The sequence below is a fragment of the Podarcis filfolensis genome (assembly GCF_964270895.1).
Source record: "Podarcis filfolensis genome assembly, chromosome: 5".
NCBI lineage: Eukaryota > Metazoa > Chordata > Lepidosauria > Squamata > Lacertidae > Podarcis > Podarcis filfolensis.
In genome coordinates, this window is record NC_139608.1 from 71919030 (window position 1) to 71927445 (window position 8416).

Consider the following 8416-nt stretch of genomic DNA (forward strand, 5'->3'; position numbering starts at 1 on the left):
TAAAAGTCCAAGCAAACCGAAGTAACAATGATAGTGTTCTCTCTTCCCCATTTTGTTCCTACTTGTCCCCTATAAAGAGAACTTTATATCTTCACCACCAAATATTGCCTTTACCAGCTTCTCTTATTCCATTTTTCTCCTAAATTGTTAATTGGGTTTATACGGAACTCATAAAAACTCCATGAACTTTGAATGAACCAGGCTTGAAGATTTTTTGCTTTTTGTTTTAATTCTAGGAGAGATTCCCATGGTTTTATCCTAATATCTGCAATATCTTAAGAACGAGACTTTCATCTCATGGAATCTGATCATTCAACAGAAAGTTTTGTTCCCTCTCAACCCATCTGCCTCTCCTTTCAGTCAAAATATTGACCTACGTTAAATTTATGCATCTGCAGTAAATATCAAGCATTAATTTTTAAGGGAGGAGGATTCTAAAGAACTACTCAGCTTAACAGAGGAAGAAACCTACTTGGGCATGAAAATCTTCCAAACTTTTGCTGAGAAACCCACATAAATGAAGTATGAGACCCTGGCCCTCTTCAGGTCTTTAGTCTGAATGTACGGAAGGGCAAGTAGAAATTAATAGGGCTAAATCAACCTCCCCTTTACAACAATAAATACACTGGGCATGCCTCCAGTTTTCCCACCAGCTCCAGCTCCAACCTTCGTGCATCGAGCAGAAGGTCTGAAGAAGAAATCTTAGCACATTCAGATGAATATGCTTATGATTTTCCACATAAATGTGAACCCTCATTGTGCAGGGGAGGTTTCCAAGGGTCTTCAGCCAAACATAAACAATTCCCCACCCCCATCCCGCTTAACATGCAAAGATCTGAAGCATACAGCTAGTCTGGGATGGGGACAATGTGGGCAGAGTTAGCATGTTTGCTTGAGCCTGCCTGCCTGTGTTCTGCAAACATGCAGAGGTGAGTGTCTGATGAGGTCTACTGCTGAGCCAAATTACTTTTGCCAATGAATCTGACATTGTGCCACAGTTGCATTCAAATGAAAACAAACATTTTAGCTAATTTTTATAGTCCCTTCAACAGAGGTTTCCCAAGCGATATGGGAGCTAGCACGTCACCTTCCTGTTTTGCTGAGAGAATGACAGAAGTTCAAGATCACTTGTAAGAAGTCCAGTATCTCAACTTCTCTCACCACCAAGTGATTGTTTTTCAAATTGATCATTTTACATGGTTTTGTTTGTTTTGTGGGATTTTATGCATTGTGACTTGCCATTATTTTTATTTATTATAGTTTAATAATTATTTGTTGTAATTGTTAAGTGTAAACTGTTTAATTATTATTTGCTGACATTTAATTTTACTGTTTACTATTATAGTCTAATGAATTATTGACTTTGCTTTATTTGTTATAAGTTGTTTATGTTAAAGTTATACATTAATTCTGATGATTTTTTGTATTGGATCAGATTATTATTAGGTGTGTGATCTTTGCTGTCTATTTTGTTGTTTTTTTCAGCTTGTAAACTGCCTTGTGTATAGTAATATAGAAAGGCAGTATACAAATTAAAAGTGAAAATGAAATGAAAATGATGTGGGGCTTCCAATGTACTAGGGCAGTGTGGGAAGACAACATGTTGCAATGCCTCCCATGTCATTGAGGTAATGTTGGAAAGAGTCCTAAGTCCAAAACCACTGGTTTTAAGAATAAAAGTCCTTTTCATAGAGTGTCCTGAAGTGTTGGAACTGTGTTTTGCAATATGCCTTTGTGTAAACGTTCAGCCTTGCTGAGCCAGAATTTGCTTAAAATTTGGAGTGTTGCTTGTATTTCATTGTATAGGAAACACACCAACAATGGCTAAATGAAACTGTGCTAGATAAAGGAACCAAGCAGATTCCTCACTGTGAATTAATTTGGGTTCTGGCAAACACAGATTTGGCATTGGGCATGCACAAAGATGAGCAACACTCCCATAATTCCATTACCATTTGGCCAGTGTCATGAATCCTATATTCAGGTATTGTAGCCAAATACCAACCTAGCTATCCTTTCCACTAGTTTGAGATATTAGAGTTAAAATGATATGCTGGTTACCCAATTGCTGTTGTTAAATGTCACTGCTCAGCTGCTCCTCCCTCTGCAATTGGCCTTTTAACATCAGAAAATAATGAAAATGTGCCCAGATCACCCCAAGGGCACGTCTCTAAAAGCTCAACTGTTAGTGAAAGTGGTACATTGATTTGGATTTCTGTTTTCAAGATGCTAGGAAACAAGATTATAGTCTTCATTTAGCAAGAGAAAAACAGTGCAAGTAAATGCTACCTTCCCAGAAATAATGCTGGTAAATTATTTTTGGCCTTAAGTATTGGCTATTCCCTCAAGAACTGTGCTATCAGTTTGGAATATTCACAATTTGGAAGCAATCAAGTCAAGTTTAGAAGTGAACAATCTCTTTAGAATAATACTTATGTTCACAAAATATAAGTGTACTGTCAACATGGGAAATTTTCTAAGAAATTACAAGTAAGCTCTAGCGAGTTAAGCCGTGGTTGTGCATGAAAACTAACCACAAGCAGATTGTGCATGATATATTAATCCATATTTCCATGGAAATAGAGAGACAGAGTTGCACGGCAACAACCTGATCAAGCACAGGATAAAACTGGGTGAAGATACTCCCATGATTTTCAAATCTAACACCAGAAAATGTGAATAAAACCCAGAAATTGGTTCCTCCACAATTTTTTTGCATCAGCTGTGTGGCAATGGTGGATGGTTAGAACAAAGAGAGACGCCTTCTGGATCAGACCACAGGCCTTCCACGTCCAGTGTCATGTTTGCCACATTGGCTAAGCAGATGTCTCTGGGAAGCCCTAAGCAGGTGATGACAACAGCACTCTCCTGTTCTTCCCCAACAATTTGGAGCACACTGCTTATGAATGCAGAGGGAATGTATACCCATCTTGATTGGGAGTCACTGATCCTCCATTGTCATCCATTTCCTTCCCCTCCACTCAGCCATCAATTCCCCTTCCGAAGCCATCACCACATTTGTGGGAGCAAGTTTTATAAGCTGACTATGTGCTATGTGAAGGATGCTATGCATTCTCTTGTCTGTTCTCTCCAGGCAAATTCATTGGATAACTGTAGATCATTAGTGTTGTGAGAGAGGAAGAAAAACATCTCTCTAGCCACTTTCTCTACATCATGAGTAATTTTATGAACTTCAGATTCAAGTAGATAGCTGTGTTGATCTGTCATAGCCATAAGAAGCATAATAAACAAATGCCAACAGTGCCCTTCAGCTCTCTATATTGGACAAACAGGACAAACTTTACACCAAAGGATAAATGGGCATAAATCTGACATCAGGAATCATAAAAAAGAGAAACCAATAGGAGAGCACTTCAATCTCCCATGACATTCTGTGCAGGATCTTAGAGTGGCTGTCTTACTGCAAAAGAATTTTAGAAATACACTTGAAAGAGAAGTTGCTGAATTACAACTCATTACCAAACTAAAAACTATGGAGAGACCTGGTCTGAATAGAGATATTGGATTCATATCCCATTATACATACTAAAGCTAATTTTGGTCATCTATCCCTTTAAAAATCCCTTGCCCTTCCCTTTGAAACCAACTGCCATAACAGTCATCAACAGTTATAAGGTTATAAGGTATACTCTGCTTCAGAGTATCTGACGATGTGTGTATTACACACGAAAGCTCATACCTTAAAAGCTTATATTTAGTTGATCTTAAAGGTGCCACTGGAATTATTTAAAAAGATTTTTTCATCTTTCATCTTGTTTTATGAACTTCAGCCATGTTCTCCTTTAATCGCTTTTTCAGAACTAGAGCATCTCAAATACCATAGGCTTTCCACATAGACCATGTCCACAGGCTAAAGGGTGCACTGACAGAGATCAGCCTAATTTGTTCTCAAATAAGTCATTAAAATGTTTACTTTTTGAGACCTCCTGAATCCTTGTAAGATTAAGTCACCATCAAGGATGGAACTAGAGGTACTCACCCCCACAGGACCTAATCAAGTGGAATAACATTGATTTTCATGGGTTACTTCCCCTCTGACCCTACTCCTGGGCATTGACTTTTCTGTTTGTTCTACCACCTAAGTTAGGCATGGGGAATCTCAGATACTCCAGATGTTGCTGGACTCCAACTCCCACCATCCCTGACCATTGGCCATGCTGGCAGAGATGATGGGAGTTGGAGTCCAACAACATCTAGAGGTCTACTGGTTTTTCCCACCTATCAGACATAATCTTCTGTGTGACTCCCAGTGTGAAGATGCAGCAAAACTACCTGCCTTCAAATGTAGGATCTATGCATCAGTTGCTGTCATGGCTTGCCTCCATCAGGGTAAGAAGAAGCAAGCCCATATCAGTGACTCATTTAGAAACAAAGAGGTGGGATTCACTGAAGCTGGTCACTTTTCTTCTTGGACACTTAGCATACAAACCTTTTGGCATGTCAAAGTAAAGTGTGTGTCCTATTTTTATTCAGAAAAAGAAATGGGTGTCTCAGCTATCAGAATTTTGGGAAACAATGTTTAGGCCAAATGATTCTGGGGTTAAGTAAATTTGACATTCATTTTCCCCTCAGCCCCCCTCCTCTGCATCCTATAAATGAAAAAATGGTGGAAGTAAACCCACTTAATTTCAATGGAATTGTTCATGCCGGTGCCTTTAGGCTCAGTCTGTGAATGTCCTCTCAGAAAGTAAGGCCAGAAATGTCTGCTGTTAATGGCCCATGGAATTTGACGGTGCCAATTTACAGCACGGTAAAGGCTCCATTAACACCTTCATATTAGAAGTGTCTGCAGGGAGAATAGTCACTTGTGTAGGTCCTGGTCTCTGTATTTCAATAAAATATGGATCCATTGGTTTGCTTTAATTAGTTATATTAATTTAATACACTTGACACAGCAGAAAAGGGACCAGATTGTGTAAATCTGATATTTCATTACTTTGCATCTTGTCCACTGTTCATTTATTGCCAGTGCATGACTCAAGTCAAAAGAGCAGCAATTCAAATTCACTGAAATATGATCAACTATCTTGATTATTTTGATTAAACTGATTTAACTTTGATAGGTCATGCTGTGTGATTTCAGCCTTGTTCTTATCCCCTGCTGTACATTGTAAAGGCCTTTGGCTACATACAATAAATTGATTGATTAAACTGTGTATGTGCAAAAATTTTTTTTTTAAAATCTGTCCAATCTCCTAAACAATGGCAAGTCTGTGCATCCACCTTTCATACTGAACCACTTTGCTGGAATGGATGTGCCAGTAAAAAGCTGAGGTGGAAGTAACAGCTTCGTATTTTGGGGCTTGCATCCTTTCACCTGTAGGGGAGCCTCCAAATGCTTCCTTCATCAAGGAGCAACATACAGAAATTGGGACACAGGAAGCAGCCTTATACTGAGTCAACCATTGGTCCATCTAGCTCAGTATTGTCTACAGGCTGGCAGCAGCTCTGCAGGGCTTCAGGCAGCGTTCTCTCCTAGCCATACCTTGAGATGCTGGGGATTGAACCTCGGTGGGCTTGCAAGCAAAGCAGATGCTTTACCGCTGAACAAAGGCATTTGTCCAAGAAAACACTGAATTGCACTATGAGTTAGGAATGCAGGAAACTCCCTTATACTGAGTCAAGTCAGTGGTCCAAGGAGCTCAGTATCATCGGCTTCCAGGTGGAGAGGTCAAAATTAGAAACAGAGCTATTGGAACCCAATACTAAGAATCTGTCAAGAATGTATAACTTGCTGTTGAAATGGAATACACAGGATGAGACGGTTAAATCAGCTATGATTAAATGGGCACAAGACATTGGGCATGACATTATGTTTGCTGACTGGGAACAGTTATGGACTACCGGTATAAAGTTTACGGCATGTAATGCCTTAAGAGAGAACATTATGAAAATGATCTATAGGTGGTACATGACCCCAGTCAAGCTTGCAAAAATTTATCATACGCCCAATAATAAATGTTGGAAATGTAAGGAAACTGAAGGTACTTTCTACCACCTTTGGTGGACGTGCCCAAGGATCAAGGTCTTCTGGGAAATGATTTATAATGAAATGAAAAAGGTGCTTAAATGCACTTTCGTGAAGAAACCAGAAGCCTTCCTCCTGGGCGTGGTAGGCCAATTGGTGTCAAGGAAAGACAGGACGTTTTTTATGTATGCTACAACAGCAGCAAGAGTACTTTTAGCAAAGTATTGGAAGACACAAGAGCTACCCACACTGGAAGAATGGCAGACCAAGGTGATAGACTACATGGGACTGGCAGAGATGACTGGCAGAATCCGTGACCAAGGGAAAGAGACGGTGGAAGAAGATTGGAAGAAATTTAAAGTTTATCTTAAGAACTGTTGTAAAATTAATGAGTGTTAAAATGTCTTGGGTAACGCAAAATAGAATTGCAGTGACAAACAATTGGATATGAGAAAAAAGATTTAAAGAAAGTGCTATAAGTAATTGAAATTAGGGGTTGCTGAAAAGATTTAAAACAGGGATGCAGAAAGGGGAGGTATGGGGAAGTCACTGAAAGAAGGTTTAAGGAAAAAAAGGTTAAGAAATTATACGTGTTTATATGTTTGTTTGTTTATGTATTGTGTTGTATTGTCTTTCAATATGTGTTGAAAAAACAATAAAAAATTTATAAAAAAAAAAAACAAGGAGCTCAGTATCATCAACACTGACTGGCAGTTACTCACTGGGGTTTCAGAGCAGAGGGACCTTTTTATAGTCACATTTCCTTTTCAGTTCCTACAATTTTATGAGGATTTCACTTAGAAAAGTTAGGCAAAGGGCTCAACCTGACTTGCCCTTGTCCCACCTTCTTCTCCCTGGGAAACCCAGTATTTACTGCTGAATTGGAGCGAACATCAATCAGGGTTTCTCCAGATTGATATTTGCTCTGATTTATCACTAAAGAGCAGGTTTTACAGGGGAAAGCAGTGTGGGACAAGTGCAAAACTGCTCAGACTCTTGCTTTCTAGGCATGGGACAAGCACAAGTCTGGATGAGCCTTGTGTTAAAGGTTTGTAGGGGCTTAAATGACTCCCTTTATGCTAGAAAATAGAAACTCAGAAATGTTGCTTATATTTTCACTATAGGTCTTAAAGGGGAAGAAACAAGCATGGGGACTTCTGGGACAGGATATACCCCAACTGATGTTCACTTTAGAAAATGGGATCGAAACCAGTCACTGCTCCTTACCTAAACTGCCATGTTCTATGTCATTTAATAGACTCTGATAAGCCGCATATTGGGAGCAATCAATCAATCATTCTCTTTTTATTCACAGTTTATACCATTCACAATGTTCAGACTAAAGTTACTTCCGTACTAGCTCTTTTATCTGGAACTCCCATTGCCGGTTCACTCACTTTTATGGGAAGTGCCGCAAAGAATATTATTATGGTGGCTCCACCTGCTCTATTACTTGGTATTCAGCCTAACCTGGTGATTAGTGATGAATTGCCCCTTTAGTCAGCTCCTGTCCTCTATTTCTGTATGTGTTAAATTACTGATTTCCTTTCAATGTTTCTCTTGCTTTATAGAAAAATAATGCACTTTTTTCTATAAAGGAAAGAAGAAAAATGGAAGGCTATGAACTAGAAATGTAGCACACCTGCAAAGAGAGAACAGAAGCTGGCGAATTAAGGTTAATTCAACACTAATCTCCCTCAGCTGTACGGAACAGGAAGCAATTAGACAAGCTGAATATAGGCCAGAGATATGAAACCAGTGGCCTTCCAGATATTGCTGAATGCCAACTCCCACCAGACACAGCCAGCAAGACCAATGGTTGGAGCTGATGGGATTTGTAAGCCAATAACTGCCAGAAGGCTACAAGTTCTCCACCCCCGACTTAGAACAATAATCAATTTTATGAATGTTGGAGGCACCTTAGCTGAATGAGACTTGCTTGTGAGTGAATGTTACAGAAATAGCTTGGCCATGGGGAAAGGCACTGCTGGGTAATGAAGAGTTCTTATTGGTGCTATATGAAAGGTCTGTTTTATTTCCACCTTCAGATAATTGTGGAAAATCAATGCCCCAGCAGCCCTAAAAGACACAGGGTAGAGATCACCTAATTACCAGCAGAATTCCATAGGCACCATGTAAAGGCATCTTTAAAAATAAATAAAATGAAAACCATTTCTACCAGCTCTGTAGCCTTGTTGTAACCCTTAGTATAGTACTATATAGTGCAAACATATTACCAGTATGCACCCTTCTATCAACAATAACTTTAGATAGTAATTCCTATCCCTCCCATTTCTCCTCAATCGATAAAGCCCCAGATTTCTGTTGCCCTGGAGCTGGTTTTGGGTCCCTTCATGATTTCCCCTTTGCAATGGACCTTACACAGGGAGTGGCCTGAAGTCTGTAACAGAAACTCCCTTCCCCTTG

The 8416-nt window shown here is 39.4% G+C and overlaps 1 long non-coding RNA gene across 1 annotated transcript in view; it reads right to left on the minus strand.

Moving 5' to 3' along the window:
• The window catches only part of LOC310762875, a 602857-nt gene that overhangs the window by 441183 nt on the left and 153258 nt on the right, over nucleotides 1-8416 (minus strand). The window lies entirely within an intron of this gene.